This window comes from Corvus hawaiiensis, chromosome 6 (genome assembly GCF_020740725.1).
Source record: "Corvus hawaiiensis isolate bCorHaw1 chromosome 6, bCorHaw1.pri.cur, whole genome shotgun sequence".
In the NCBI taxonomy this organism is placed as follows: domain Eukaryota; kingdom Metazoa; phylum Chordata; class Aves; order Passeriformes; family Corvidae; genus Corvus; species Corvus hawaiiensis.
The window spans coordinates 55,202,617-55,218,306 of NC_063218.1; the positions used below are offsets into that span (position 1 = coordinate 55,202,617).

Sequence of the window (15,690 nt, forward strand, 5' to 3'; positions counted from 1 at the left end):
TGCTCCAGGCTAAAGCTCAGTAGAAAAAGGTCTCAGCTAAAGGGTAATTTTTTTTCATTACAACTTTTTCCTACTTTGTTTAGCTTTTAAGATTAGAGCTTCCTCCAAAACTCCCCTTTCACTGTAGAATTATCACCAATACTGGGGGTTGATTTATACTCTAAACTGCAGGGAAGGGAAAGGTATTCCAAATTTAGAAAAAACACCACAAAACCATCAGCATATGAACATCCCAAAAATGCTGGAATTATGAGGTTTTACATGGTCAAGGTTTTAGGTTTTTAAGGTAATGTACTGGAACACATTCTTAAAAGAGCTGTGACTTAGTGTGCACATCAGAGCATACAAAAGGATGTAACATAATCAGTGTATTACCATTCCAGACTGTGACATCCATAACAGAGTGCTCCATCAATGCACCTCTGCATTGTTGACAGTTTGCAGTTCCTCAAGACGTGGAAAGCAACCAGCTAAAGCTGTTTGGTCTGTTCATTTCATCCAATGCAAAGTTTCGGGGTCATCCCAGTGAGCGCCGCTTGGGCAAGCTCAGAACTAATTTAACATTCTGAGAAGCAGGAGCCATTGAGCCTAATAATAATCAGTGACCAGGGCAAGCAAAGTTCAGCAACTTGAGCTCAGTTTCATATTCAATTATTTGGCTCATAAAAGCCAAACAGGTGTTAATGCCTAGGGAACTATAGCAATTATTAATATAAAATTATACGAAACTACCATAAAAAGACAGCATTGGGATTTGTTGGGTTTTTTCCCTAGCAACTGCAGAAGGGATATCGTTGGGAAAAGTAGACATAAGCTTTTTCCCCAGTCTTGTACAGAGTGAGTGAAATTGCTGTATTTTTGCTCAGTTTCTGGACAAGATGAAGCACCACTGTTGGTTAGAGGGTACTACAGGGGAAGAACACTCAGTGGAGAACATTTGTGTCAGGGACCCTGGGCAGCCCCAGCTCATACCCTGGTTATAACACCACATCCATATCCATTTACATGAGAGGCCTTTGGGGCTTACTGTTCTTTTACTGCCTGGTTGTTCTAGGCGTACAGGGTAGAGCTGCACTTCCTAGGAACATCAGAGATGTTGCTTCTACATTTAAGACACCCAAAGAAAACAATTCTGTTTCTAATGGTTATATAAATACTTCAAATACTGGAAGTACTTGGGCTTTCTACCCTAAAAGCCTTACAAGGTTATTTTATGCTTCTTTCAGAATCATGTGGTCACAGGTGCTACATGTACAAGCTGCTATTTATATCCCCTACAGTAGTATTTCCCTGATGTTTACTACTGGCCCTGAAAGGCTTGGCAGCCCGTCATACACCACCACCATGAGCTGGGGGTGTTCAGCCTGGAGAAGAACACACTCCAGGGAAACCTTGCAACACCTTCCAGTGCTAAAAGGGGCTACAAGGGAGCTGGAGGGGGACTTCTGAAAAGGGCAGGTAGTGGTAGAACTAGGAGGGATGGCTTCAAACTGAGAGGGCAGGGTTAGTTTGGATATTAGGAAGAAATTCTTCCCTGTGAGGGTGGTGAGGCACTGGCACAGGTTGTCCAGAGAAATTGTGGATGCCCCATTCCTGGAAGTATTCACGGCCAGGTTGGAGGGGGCTCTGAGCAATCTGGTCTAGTGAAAAGTGTCCCTGCCCACAGCAGTGTGTTGGAACTAGATGAGATTTAAGGTCCCTTCCAACCCAAACCATTCCATGAAACAATTCTGTGATCATTTAAGTATTAGCTAGAGATACAGAACAGCAATATGTTCCCATGCATCAGTGACAGAGTACTTATGCCTTGTCGGATCAGCAATATTATGGAGACCATTGTGTACATCTAATTTTGCCCAGTACAGTCCAAAAAACCCACAATCAAAACAGAATATGCCACAAAATCCTGTGGAAAGTGTGCAAATAAAAGACATAACTTTATTTAAAACTTTCTGCAGATCCATATGATATTAACCTGCAAAACAGCACTGGTGATGCTCCTTTTACTTTTTATATAGCCATCAAGCTTTAAGTTAATAATTATTAAAATGAACATATCAACTAAACCAATGTATTTATTGTCTATTAGTTGCTATCCACACATGAAGGGCAACAGTGATGATTTCACAAGCGGCATGTGCCACACCAGGCAGTACCTCAGGATTTACATGAAGAGGTCAACTTTGTCTTGAGGTGGTCAAGAATTATAGAAAAAATATTAGAAGTTGAAGACTACTGAAGTAAGGAAGAAGTTAGGATTTTCAGTGGCAATCCAACTTCACTCAGAAGAGTGAAATTCACTGGTGATTAAGCCTTGTTCTGCTTGGTGAGGAGGACATAATTCTAATCACTGGGATGAAGTCAAGCCAAAACAGCTCAGCCCCACCATGGGTGAGAAGCACTTATTTGATGGTCTGTCAGAGGGAGTTCTACAGAACCACTGCTCCCCCAACTGCAGGGCTGAGAGGATGAAGGTGCCCAGAGTGAAATACACCCTTTGTGCCTAATTCAATTTCTAAATCTCATCAGGAATGGGATACAAGCACAGGCTCTATTCGTACCACCGTGAGCTGAAACAGACGCTAAAAGAAATGACTCATAGCAGAGACTCAAGGACCTGGGAGAGGTTGTAATACCGTATCTAATTTTGGAAACACTTCATGATTTGTATCCTCTTTCAATGCCAATGGAAATAATGAAAGTTAATACCAGATGCACCAGTGAGTCCTGGCAGTTCTGACCTTTAGGAGAGCGAACTTGGATTTACAGATGACAAGATTCATTGCAAGCACATCACACCACACTGAGCTGCTGACTTTCAGGCTTGCTAAGATTTACAGTAATACCCCAGCCCATACACCAATATTTCAGCACCCACAGGAAGGGAAGTTATACTAGCAAATACCCTTGTCTGCAATGTTCACCAGTAATTTCTGAGACCTATCATGTTAACCAACTTGATGTAAACTTGTCATATTTTTCCTCATAGGACTCGTCAGCATTACCCATTGCAAATCTAATACTGAGGCTTTTTCATTGCACACAAACATAGAAGAAATATGAACATAAGGCAAAAGTGGACCACCTGATTATAAAGTCCAGTGCAATTAAAGACTTCTGGAAAGCAAAATTAATTTAAGCACTAATTGAGGAACTTGGTTTTTGGTGCTTCTTTTTGAAGGCACTTACCTAACTCACCTGTCCACATCTCTTGTAATTCTCCTTTCCTCATAAAAGTTAAAAATAAATCCTGGAGGCATCCCATTTGTGAGTTGAGACATCAGCTTTCACCACACACCTAAAGTGTATTTGTGTACCTGCAGGTGTACATAAAGCAAGCCTTCATTTAGGAATTAGTTATTATGTGCACATAGACATAGAGGATTCTGATTGACTTCTGCAATCAATATGAACAATAAATTAGCTCTAGGCTGGATAAGCAATGCAGCACATTGAACTAGACTTCTCTGAGGCAGTTTGAGAACTTTATCTCTCTCCATTCTATTTTAAAAGCTGTTGTTCTAGCTCTCCTAGCTTCATCTCTGGCCTTTCCGGGACCTGGAGATGGAGAGATGCTTCAATTTCTGGGATTTTGTTTTTTTTAGTCCCATAAAATACTGTGTTTTTCTTGACATGTGTGGACATGATGGAAAGAAGATAGATTACAAAAGAGAAATGACCCCTTTCTGCCTGCCCTCAAAACCCCTTTCTGGTTCCTGAAAACAAAACAGTTGGACAATTACACCCAAGTCAATACATTGTGCTGCTGTTCCTCTGTGTTTACCATGTATTTGATGCAGTAAATCCTGGCCACTGGCTCCTGACACCCACAGAGGTTAACTGAGAAGCCTTCCTTGCTTGCCTGTACACAGAATGTTTTTCCAGCATTCGGTATCCAGAGAATCCTTCACTGCCTGTACTCTGATCCAATGGGAAGTTCTTCACACATTTCCTGAGTAGAGAGAAAACCCATTTCAGTAAAAAAAAAAAAAAGACTGTTTAAGTTTCAGTAGTGCAGTGCCACAGCAAAAAGTTTTTCTGCCTTCATAATATATCACTGTAATGTTTTATTTACAACAGAATTTGTTCCAAAGACTACTGACTAAAATACGCTCTAGGCTAAGGTCATAAATTTTCAGATCTCACCCAATGAGTTTTAAGATGTTAAGTACATTAAATTTTTAATTGAAAAGTAACTCAACTGCAATGTCGTAACTTGAAAAGTCCAGAAACCTTATGGAGTCCAGCCTGCATTCATTTACACTAAAAACTGAGCACTACCTGTTTCTATACATGTCTGAATTTGCCTCCAGCTACTCTCACACTTCTCTTTTCTTCCAGTTAGGTAAATTCACTCTCAGATTAAACCTGAAAGAAGTCCCAGAACAGCATGTAGCCTCTGAACTCCCAGGGCCAGGGGCTTCCCACTGCCTTTAATACCCTTTGAATCAGATCCTGGAAGAGCCTGTGTTCACAGATAACTTCATTTGCCAGAGTGGCCCATAGGCCTCTAGAACCAAAGCTCTATTAAACAATCAAACCCCCCACCCCCAACTTAATTGTCACATTTATAAGGGATATATTTTTTCATATATTAAGACCTTTTAAAAATAATTCCTAAGTTTTTTTTTTAAAGCCAATTTATATCACTTCCAATACTAAGTCAATATACATGTAACAATAACATACACTGGCTTTTAATCAACGAAATATTTAATAAGCATGGTCCTAACTTTATCCAAGAAGCCTGAAACTGTTTTAATGAATCAAATCTAGAATTAATCTGAGCCAAACTTTATTCAAGGATTTACAATAATGATAGTGCTATGAACAATCTTTGGGTATATAAGATGCAGAAAAAGTTTTTGTTACCTTTAACTGATATTTGCCTGGTTTTGCACTGTAAAAATATTCTCACAATGCCATGGCCCCTCAGCTCTAGAACAGTGAGGAAACATTCCTGTAACAATACCTCCAGAAGGGAATGAATAATGCTCAGCATTTAATAACTTCCACCATTTAATAAATAATGGATAACACTTAATCCCGATTTGAATGCTTCACAGAAAAATCTCATGGGAGCCCCAGTTTGATTGTGTTCTTTAAGGAGCAGAACCTGCTCCTTGGAGATGAGTTTGTTCCTTGATATGTCTCTCTGACTACAGGTGGCCAGGAATAGTCTCTGTACTAACTGTACTGTGCTGTTTGCACTCAGGTACAAAAATAACACTGCTTAGTCTAGGCCAGCATACAGCTCGTTTGTATTTTACCTCAAATCAAGCCCGTGAAAACAAAAGAATGCTGTTCTCACAATCCACTTCACCTCCTTTTGTCTTGTTCCATGAGATCAGTTGGCAAGTAGAAGTTGCTACAAATATAGGCCACAGCACAACCTTATTTTCTCCCCTTCATAGTAACTTAGAGAAAAAAAAAGCAATGGCCCACAGAGGTCTTATTAATTTCCTTTATTGATTGAAACATAAGATACAAGGCGCCTCACAGAGGCCCCTGAGCCACACAACAAAGATGCAAGAACCAGCAATGAGAAACACTAAGTAATGAAACAAAAGAAATTATGAAAAGTAAACCTAAAGATCAATATGCTGTTTTTCTGAAAGACTGTGCTCAGCTTTAAAAACAGAGTCATTCTTGCTGAATGTTTAATTAGCTATAGATTGCTAAAGAAGGATTCCAGACCATCTGGAGTCTATTCTGTAAGTTGATCTGGAAACCTCTAGCTCAAAAATAGTCCCTGTGGGAAGGCACAAACATACATACCACAACCTCATCAGCAAGTTTCTGGAATATATTTTAGATAAAAATATGCCATCTTTATGTCCTGGGAAACCTGAGACGAAAAATAAAAGAACCCCAATACCAAAGTACTAGAAACAATTGGAGAAGCAAGGTATCATTTCTTAAAGGAGCAACAAGACAGAGGTTAATACCAAAAAGCCTGATGAGCAGCTTTAGGTTCTAAACATTAAAAGATGCAATTATTCAACAATGTTAGATAATCACCCAGATGATAAATATACACCTGCTTACAGGGAACTTAAAAATCTAGCAGAGGAGCAGGAGCCCCCATTGCACTGGGAGGATAGGGAAACTGGAGCATCACACAGAAACTGAACAAAAGTTGTCTTAAAATAGAACTTGGAATGATGCCATAGTTAATAGCTATAAATACAGAACATGCTGATGTTTTAAACATGGTTTTTAAATACAGCTTTAACCAGAATGGAAAGGCAAGCCTTGACAAAGACTTCAGTCACCATCAGCAGTACAAAGAAAACTGAAATAATTCTAGACAGTGCCTAGTGAAAGATTTTTATTTTGCTATTTAAATCAGGTTGGATCAGACCAAAAGGCTTCCTCCCTGTTTCTGTACCAAGAACAGAAAAATTAGCAGGTGTGTCTTGGAATGAGAAACCAGTCTATATACAGTACTTGAATTACAGTCCAATGGTGCAGCATCTCCAAGGGCAAACAGCAAATAATGTTCTGGAGATAGCGGGAGAGGTCCTTACTAAGCAGTTGACAATCAGCCTGCATAACAGATCTTTGCCCCTAAGAATCAGAGCAAACCTTTCCAGAGTGTATTTCCTGGTTTTTAACAAAGATGGTATCCTAGGAATCTAAAGAATGGGACTAGAATCAGAATTTGGTTCATTTTGACATCAGGAAGGGTTTCCACAACGAAAGTTCATGAAAAAGAAAAGCTATACAATATGAACTGCCTGAGTATTTAAAAAACAAGATGCAGTCTGGAAGTCATAAATGTATCTCCAAACTGGCCATGACTGAGCAATACAATCAGGGAGGAATTGCCAGAGGCAGTTCTAGGCAAACTTTCCATCCTCTCTTTCCCATCAAACACAGCCTGTGCTCACAGCATAAGATCCAGGTGTGGGGACATATTTTCCCATTCAGACAGGGACTCCATCTGGCTCTGCACATGGTGGCAAAGAGTATGTCAAGCATGAAAAACATTTCCTGATAACCCCAGGTATGTTGTGAAGTACAAATGTGATATTTGGAGCTCTTCAAGAACTAGGAGAACTGCTTCTAGTGAAACCTCAAAGAAAAATGTCAGGAAAACAAAAAAAAACCTACAAAAAAAAAAGGGTGCCTTAGGTCATTGGCTTCTTGACTCACTTTTGAATCTCGAGAGAAATGGTTTGATGATTTTAGAATTTATGCATCTCTCTATACATATTACCATTTTAGCAAGCTAAATTGATATAATCATATGGCTTAAAGCTAAAGTGGCACTAGCAAAATCTGCTAAGACAGTAAAATAGAAACCCCCAAACATTTATCTCAGAGTGTTCCCAGACATTTTCTCCAGCCATATAATTTTTTTCTCTAAACATTTTTTAATAGATTTCCTGTGCTTACAATGGATCTGCTTTTGAAAAACCTCAGACTCTGCAAATACATGTTCTTTTCCAAAAGAAAGAAAAATAGACACCAAAACTCATCACCCAAGTAACAGAATGTAAAATGTAGATGCAAAAGTATGAGATAAACAATACTATTTCACTTGTTTACCCTCATCTCTCTAGTTTGTTTTTTCATTATACAAATCACAAACAAGCAAAGACACTGTGACAAATTCAGCAACTGGGAACAACTTCCAAACACCCCGTGCTCGGAAACAGTCAATCACTTGACAGAGACCAAGCATAGGATATTTACTTTTTATTCCTACCAGATGAAACTGAGCTTCTACCTAAAACTGTGTCCGTGCTTAGGAAGCTGGGTGAAAATATCCCTGCTTTAAAAAGGTGAATGAAATTTACTGCTGCCACTTGTGAATTCAAACACTTAAAATTGTCCATTAAGGTGTATTTGAGCATACAAAAATGTCCTCAGCCTTCATTAGGTTCTATTAAATTTTATCTGTTTGCAAATGCATCTCTGTGGCTTCTGCAGCTCTGACATGCCCTGGAAGGGGTGGCAACACTCCCATGGTCCAAGCTCACCCTCCCTTTTGCTGTAATAAAAACAATGGACAGGCAGCCACAAAATGCAGATATCATCCTGCCATAGCTTCCAGTGATTTAGAGCACAAGAACAAAGCTCTGGGAGCATCCTTACAGCTCAGAGTATCTCGGTACTTCTGTGATAAACTCTGAGCTACATTGGCAATGCAAAACTGCCAGGGGTTTCAGCTTCCTCTGCAGGACAGGCTGGATGTAACTTCTTACACACCGTGGGAGCCTCAAATAAACCAAGCTGTTTGAATCTGACCATTAAGAAAGAACATACAGGTATTTCTAGGACATGGGCTTTGGAGGGAGAAGTTGCTCCTTTGGAGGGAGTGAGAAGCTGCTCCCTTCAACTGCAAGCATCCTGCAAACTAAGGTGCTTTTATAAAAAATGAAACGACAGTTGTTCTGTGCAATTATGTCCACACATGTCCTCAGCAGATGGCCAAGGCCTCTGTACTGGTTTAAACCTGCTACTGAATCCTCCCAGGTTCCCTTGATGGATGTGCATTCTTCCCTCTCCTTTGGCACGCTAATTTCATCACTCCCAGCAAAGGTTTTACTCAGCACTTACGGACGTGCCACAACTTGACAGCTATACAATTTACTCTCACTAACAGCAAAACAAAAGGCACTTACGTCCCATTATCCTTACCAAAGCCTGTCCTGGCCTAAGATTGTAGGAGCATTGAGATTTCTATTTTGCTGCAGAGGAGCAAACTCAAAACTGACCATTTTTCCTTCTTTTAAAAGGATCTTGGTGCTTGATTTAAGGACCACTTCTCTTTTGTAAGGCAGCTGATGCAAACCAGCATTAATGACTGGTGCAGGGCATTTCCTCACAGACATCTCACACTGGTTTCTGTATGGCAAACAGCCCAAATCCTGAGCGGGGCCTTTACAACTAAACAGAAGCAGCAGAGAAAACCAGACCAAGTTCTTTGCACAACATGATGATGTGGCTCAAAATGTCAGTGGAGCAGCTCTCATTTTCATCAGCAGAAAAGGTAATCCTGTGCTTTTAGCCAGAGGACAGCTACAGGATTGTGTATTCAATGGACTAAATAATCCCAACAGTACTTCTGGTTCATTCTGTACTGAGAAGGACATTTTTGCAGGAGACATCTTCCCAAATATTCTATTCACCTGGATCACTGAGGCAAAGGTGCATTTCCATTTACTGTATAACAGCAGGTAGTGAATAATCCCCCTCTTCACTCACTAGGCTCACTGTATTTTGAAATAAATTAAAATTGAACTGTGAGAACCTATCAGTCTTATAAACAGGCTTTTTCCTGTTTCAATGATAGGTAGATGAAAAGTGCATTTATCCTGGGAAAATTTACTTCTCTCACTTAATCTTAGCAGTCTCTCAATACACTTTTTTTCTTTAAGATATGATCCAAACTCTACTAAACTTAATAGAAGAGGTTTTCATTGACCTCAGCAAGCTTTGAATCAGACCTATAAATTAGAGCCTGACCCCTTTCATAGAATTTATGATCTTTACAGCCTATCCCTGCAAAATTAGGACATTGTGGACTCTGTGCTTTATGCATCTTAAAATAACTGCCAACAGATAGTGCAAACTGTGCAGTTCATTTAAGCATATCCTTGAACCCTGGTTATTTGTCTAATTTTACTCCAACTGACCCCTTGCCTCTGATTAAGCTTCCTTCATCACAGTCATTCTAGGCCACCTGTCTTGCTGTCAGGTTAGGAAGCTCAGGCATGAGAGAAAAGGAGGAACTGTTTGGCCATGTAATCTCATATTAATAATTTAAAATAGAGCTTTAGCAAGTTTTTCTTGTACCATATGAAAGGAAGTTTAAGATGAATGGTTATCAGCAGTCATCCTTGACTATTATAATATGGAGCATAGTTAATATTTAAAGAATATACACATCCATATGCAGAGAGAAAAAATGTTTGAAGTAGAACTGAATTTTTCCCTAACTCACTGCAGTTCATCCATAACCTCAATTTATGCCAGACTCAGTGATTCCATCCTCACTTCAAACTGAAGTGACCAGTCAAACATGACATACCAGCCCCTCAGCTTCACCATTCAAGTACTGGTTAAAGCAAATACCCCAACAGCAACTATTTTCTCAGAGTTAAAGTTCTTGCTTTATCATCAGTTTCCAAAGAACAGAAGTCTAAAGGAAAGAGACAGATCATTAGCCTGGAAGTTCAAACTCTCAGGAGAAGAATGCTGCAATCCCAGGCTAGGTCCACCTTGAGCAGGAGCAGATGGTTCAGTACTCTAACCCTAGAATCCTAGAATATCCTGTGTTGGAAGGGACCCACAAGGATCATCAAATTCCAACTCCTGGCCCTGCACAGGACACCTCAAAAATCACCGTATGTGCATGAGAGCATTGTCCAAAGGCTTCTTGAGCTGTGTCAGGCTGGTGCTGTGACCACTGCCCTGAGGAGCCTGTTCCAGTGCCCAGCCACCCTCGGGGTGAAAAGCTTTTTCCTGATATCCAACCTAAACCTCCCCTAACACAGATTTATGCCCTTCCCTCAGGTCCTGTCACTTGTCACTACAGTGAAAAGATCAATGCCGGCCCCTCCTCTTCCCCTTGTGAGGAAGCTGGAGGCAGCAATGAGGTCTCCCCTCAGTCTCCTCCAGGCTGAACAGAACAAGTGCCTGCAGCTGTTCCTCCTATGGATTCCCCTCCAGACCCTTCACCATCCTCATGACCCTCCTTTGGACACTCTCTAACGGCTTCATGTCTTTTTTTTCTTGTGGCACCCAAAACTGCCCCCAGCACTGGAGGTGAGGCCGCTCCAGCTCAGAGCAGAGCAGGACAATCACTCCCTTGCCTGGACAATGATGCTGTGCCTGATGCCCCCAGGACAGGGGACACCCCTGTGCCCTCACATGACCCTGGCAGCCCTTTAGGGGAAACAAGCTAACAAAACCAAAACAACCCCCCTGTGAATCACCTAGCTCAGCCTTTTCCCCTTTGCAGCTCCCTCTGGCAATAAGCAAATTCCTCTTCCACCTGCACCTCCCAGCTATAGGGTTCAGTGCCAAGAGAAAAGGTGCGTGGCTGAGGAAACATCATGTCCTGTTTACAGACAACCAGTCAGTGCCAGATGTCTGACTCCAAACTAGAAGAGAGAATGTTAAACCACATTCCAGTAACTCACAGGCAACTCTACAATGGAATATCCTTACTGAATAAAAGGATTACAGCCCATTGTCACAGCTGTAAAGACACTCAGAAAGAGGTGTTCTGATTTAGCAGCATTTTAAACACTCTGTATGGAGGCCTAAGTGAATCCACAAACATCGAGGTGGTGAGAAGTCAAAGGCAGCACACTCCTATCAGCATTTCTGCAGTTACAGAGACTGGTGCATTAGCAGGAAGCCTGTGTGGCACTCATACTATATCCTCAGACAGTTTGGTAGCACTGTCATCCAACCAAGCTTTGTACCATTAATATCATGTCATTCTTGGGGGAAAATATGGACAAAATTTTTCAAAAGTCACAGCTACTGAAAGAGACAAAGAATAGTTAAGTATTTCTTATTTAAGAAGCTGTTTGACTGGTATATTTAATCAGTCACCCTATAGGATAAATTTCTATTTGGAAAATAAAATGCTTTACTGGACCCCAGTTGACACAATAAGAGAATTCAGGTTTTATTTATAGTTACTTGCAAATTACTGACAAATCAGGGTGACTTTGTTGTTCTTTGATACTCTGCTTCACCACAACTGCAGAGGTTTTCACTGTTTTGAACCTCAAAGTTTCCAGAGGGTTGCAGAGAGTTTCTGTATTGGAGGCTCCCTTTTGGTGCCTCTAGGTTTTCCACAATGTTTCCTAACAAATAGATCTGATTTTAATTAAGGGAGGTAAAGAAACAGAGCAGATGCTCTATAGTTACACAGGTCCCTGGTCAAATCCTGTGTCAGAGGAAACGCAGTGGCAACAAAACATTGGTTTAACATTGAGCAGCGCACAAGCAGAATTATACAGAGGGGGCGAAACACTCCTGGTTCACAGGGGTTTGTGATGCATTTTGATTCTCCTACATCTCCTTCAGGTAAAAATACACATTTACTAAAACTCAGGGGATACCCTGAATGAATCTTCTTTCAAATATGGTTTATTATGCCTACTCTTTTGTAAGGCTCTAGTTAAGAAAGTCAAAAGTGACCTAGAAGCTGATGCACCTATTTAGCACCTGAATAACTTGTGGTTAATTACAAATATATATATGAATAACACAAGCATTCTGATAAACTGATGTACTGCTGGAATTTACACAAAAATAATTACTTAAAGCTTTCCTAGAAGTAGAACAAGAGCAGGAGAATGATCACATTGAACATAAACGTAGCCAAGTTTTCTAGGCAGTCTTGACAACTGTCTACTAGTGGGGATTTACTGCAATGTATGTATGAAATTAATCCATAATTTAACATTTATGCTAGTTACATCTGTTTACAAGTCCTACTTCCTATTTGATTGAGTAGCACAACCCTTTCCTCACATCAGCTGGGGACATCATTATTAACTGATAACAACCTCAATTTGCAAATTACTTAAATCTAATGGGGCTTTATTTCATTACCATACTGGCTGTAATTCCAGGTCAACATTCATTACTGACATAGTTCCATTTTAATGCAGACAACTATGCATTGCTGAGAAGTTATTTATAATATCCTAAATATTTTACTAGGAAAGACATGTGTCCTTTTGCCTAGGAAAAAAGTAAGAAAAAACCCAACACCATTTTGTATTATGTAAAGAGATGAAAACCTGAATCAGGACTTCCTTGCCTACAATCATGTAGAACATACAATTAAAGAGCTGTGTGTCCAGACAAGGTTCTATACAGCAAGGACGTATTACTTTACTTACATATCTGCTTCCTCAGATTATCAAGAGCATACTTAGCCAAAACCTGTTCTTTTCTTCCCACTTTCAAGCCCTAAAGAGCCAATTACTGCAGCACGTTGTTAATCCGTTCCCAAGCTGTGCCACACAAACATTTGAGTCAGAACTCATTTTTTCCACACTGCCATGGAGTGACCAGGCAAAAGGAGCACAGCACATCCTTCCACAGATCTGTCACAAATTCTGTGATTCACCAAGTCCAAGTGACACAATATCCTGTGTAAGGAGCAGAATGACATACAAATTGTTCCTGCATCTGGAAAGACAGCAGAAAATCCACCAACAATAAACCAAAACTGAACAGCTCCCTGAAGTTCACTACTATTTGCAACTCCAGTGCATTTACAGACTGGATAGCTGCCTTCAGGACAAACTTCTGTATTTCTCTTAGGGATTAAAGTCTGTGCCTTAACCGAGAATCTGAGATGTGTCCAGCTGTTTTCCAAATTGGATTTTTGTCTGTCAGCCTGCTTCCAGCCCTAGAACAGATCAACATTACAGTTCATTGCTTCCATTTTTTTTTTTCTTCCCTTGTATGGACAGCTCCTGTTTTCTACCTTTAATTGCATCTTTGTGGATTAAGGCTCTCCAGCTCAGATCTTGGTTCCTCTCTCCAAAAAGAGAAGCTCAAACCTTATCTGGTTAGTCTCTCCCACCCCAGTTATCTGAAAGCAAGAAGGCAGCAAATATAAATACAATGTGCATAAAAATCTGTTTCTAGCAGGCCCTTTTCCAAAAATTCTTTTAGGTAAGTAAAGCAAGTGGAGTCGCAGAAGTTTTTCTTATATGGGTCACTGCCCATGAACTATTAGGAAGTAACCCTTCCAAATTACTTTGAATGAGCCTTGGCAAACAGTCAGGAACACTCAAAAATCTCACGGAATGCCAGAGGCTCTTCTCCATTTCCTGTATTTGGTACATTTCACACCTTCCAGAGGATGCTTATTTAAGCATAAGACTTCACTTCAAACTGATTTATCAGGAGCCAGCCATTCAGAGACTGAGACTTTAGTCCCAGAATTCTGCAACCAACAAATTATAAGCCAGGAATACTGAACTAAATAATTCACTCAGTAACAGCGTTAACTTCAGCAAATGCACAAACCCACCAGAATCCAGAGAGGAATTGTTTGCAACTCACCATGGTAACAGTGCACCGAGGCCAGTTATCAAAATTCACCCTCCTCCACTAAATGACTTCTCCTGCAGGAATAAACAGAGTATCAACAACCCCTTCCCCAGCCCCCTTTTAATTCTAATACAGATGTCATTACCATACACTTTGGAAACAGTGTGTAGGTTGTTTGTGGTATTTTGTTGGGTTTTTGTTTAGTTGGGTTTGGCTTTTTTTTTTTTGGGGGGGAGGGGGTGTTGTTTGTTTGTTTGTTGGTTTGGTTTTGGTGGGGGGGATTGTTTGTTGGGGTTTTTTGTTTAGTTGGTTGATTGGGTTTTTTTGTTTTTTTTCCTTTTTTTAAAAATTTTTAAATTTTTATTTCTGTACTTAAAATCCTGAAGAGCTCCTTGTACAGCCCCTCTACAGATCATGAACAGGCCAAGCCTTCCCCCATTAATGCCAATAGAAGCCTTGCAATTGACTTTCAGGAGGAAGAGCAGTTTGTTGTTAAGTACAGTAATATTTGTTTCACCTTCACCCATCTTCACCTCTTAAGAGGTTTATATTTATGGGCAACAGTGTCTGCTCCTCTCACAGGGGTTTTGCAAATGCATAGCATTAACCTGTCATTTGATTTTCCACTTGAGCTGGTGTGCACAGTGAGGTAAAGAGCAGCACTGAGGTATGTTGATAATGACTCCCACAGATAAATCCATACATATTTTACATTGGAGTGTGACCCTTACAGGTCTGCCTCTTATTTTCTCACAAATGGTTGTTTGCACCTCGTTGGCTTCCTTCCAGAGGGTGACCAGGAAGTGCAAGGGAGGCTTACACAGGACACCCTCAACATTCTAATGGCCTCAGTATGGCTTCTGGATTTATGGCCAAACCATCCCATTAGTACACAGCTCCATTGTAATACAACTTTAAGTGTAATTATGTGAGACAAAGGCCATCCTTCAGCAAGGACAGCTGCACAGCATTAGCACTTTATTCTTACCTGATTCAGAGTATGATTTTTAGTTCATTTAGTTTGAAATAAGAAGCAAGAAAAGCATCTGTGTCCCATCATAGTATGCACTACACATCTGCTATGCATTTTTCTGATTCTTCTTGCTCTGAATCCTCATGTTATCTCCCAGCTTTACCTTATACTGTGGATGTAGTCATTTATTATAAAAGCATTTCTACACTACCCAATTTCTTTCTAATGTAACATCACAGATAAAAGCAATAAACAGGCTCAAGAATTGAATCCTTTTCTGCATCTCTACAGAGATTGCCACAAGCTGTACGTTCAAAATGTATTGCAGTGATGCAGTTGAAACATGTTTAAAGTAACACATCTATTCATTCTCAGGTATGGGGTTTTGGTACGTAAGTCAAATAATACCACTTCTCTGGTTCGCCAGGGAAATGGCTGAGAAATATCTGACTCCTTCCTGCCCATAATCCATCTCTTCTGATGGCACTGAAGGAAGCAACTTCTGTCTCCCTGTGCTCTCTCTCAGGTGGGCAACAGGTTTTCCACACTGATTTCTGTGTTCTCACACCCCACACCTGTGCACTCCCACAGGACGCAGGAATTTGGTCCCAAGCTTCTGTCAGTGCAGGTGTTAATTTATGCAACTGCTTCATGTATAAGTGGGCTCTTTC

The 15,690-nt window shown here is 40.4% G+C and overlaps 1 long non-coding RNA gene across 3 annotated transcripts in view; it reads right to left on the reverse strand.

Annotated features, from left to right (window-relative positions):
- The window catches only part of LOC125327529, a 49,577-nt gene that overhangs the window by 10,563 nt on the left and 23,324 nt on the right, over positions 1 to 15,690 (reverse strand). Inside the window, exons 1-3 of one of the 3 annotated variants that reach the window (XR_007204301.1) lie at positions 14,059 to 14,250; positions 3,785 to 3,952; positions 3,199 to 3,317 (exon numbers count right to left, since the gene is read on the reverse strand). This is a non-coding gene — a long non-coding RNA (uncharacterized LOC125327529). Of the gene's footprint in view, positions 1 to 3,189; positions 3,318 to 3,784; positions 3,953 to 14,058; positions 14,251 to 15,690 lie in introns of those variants that run through there. The other 2 variants (XR_007204300.1, XR_007204302.1) reach the window with 2 other exon arrangements.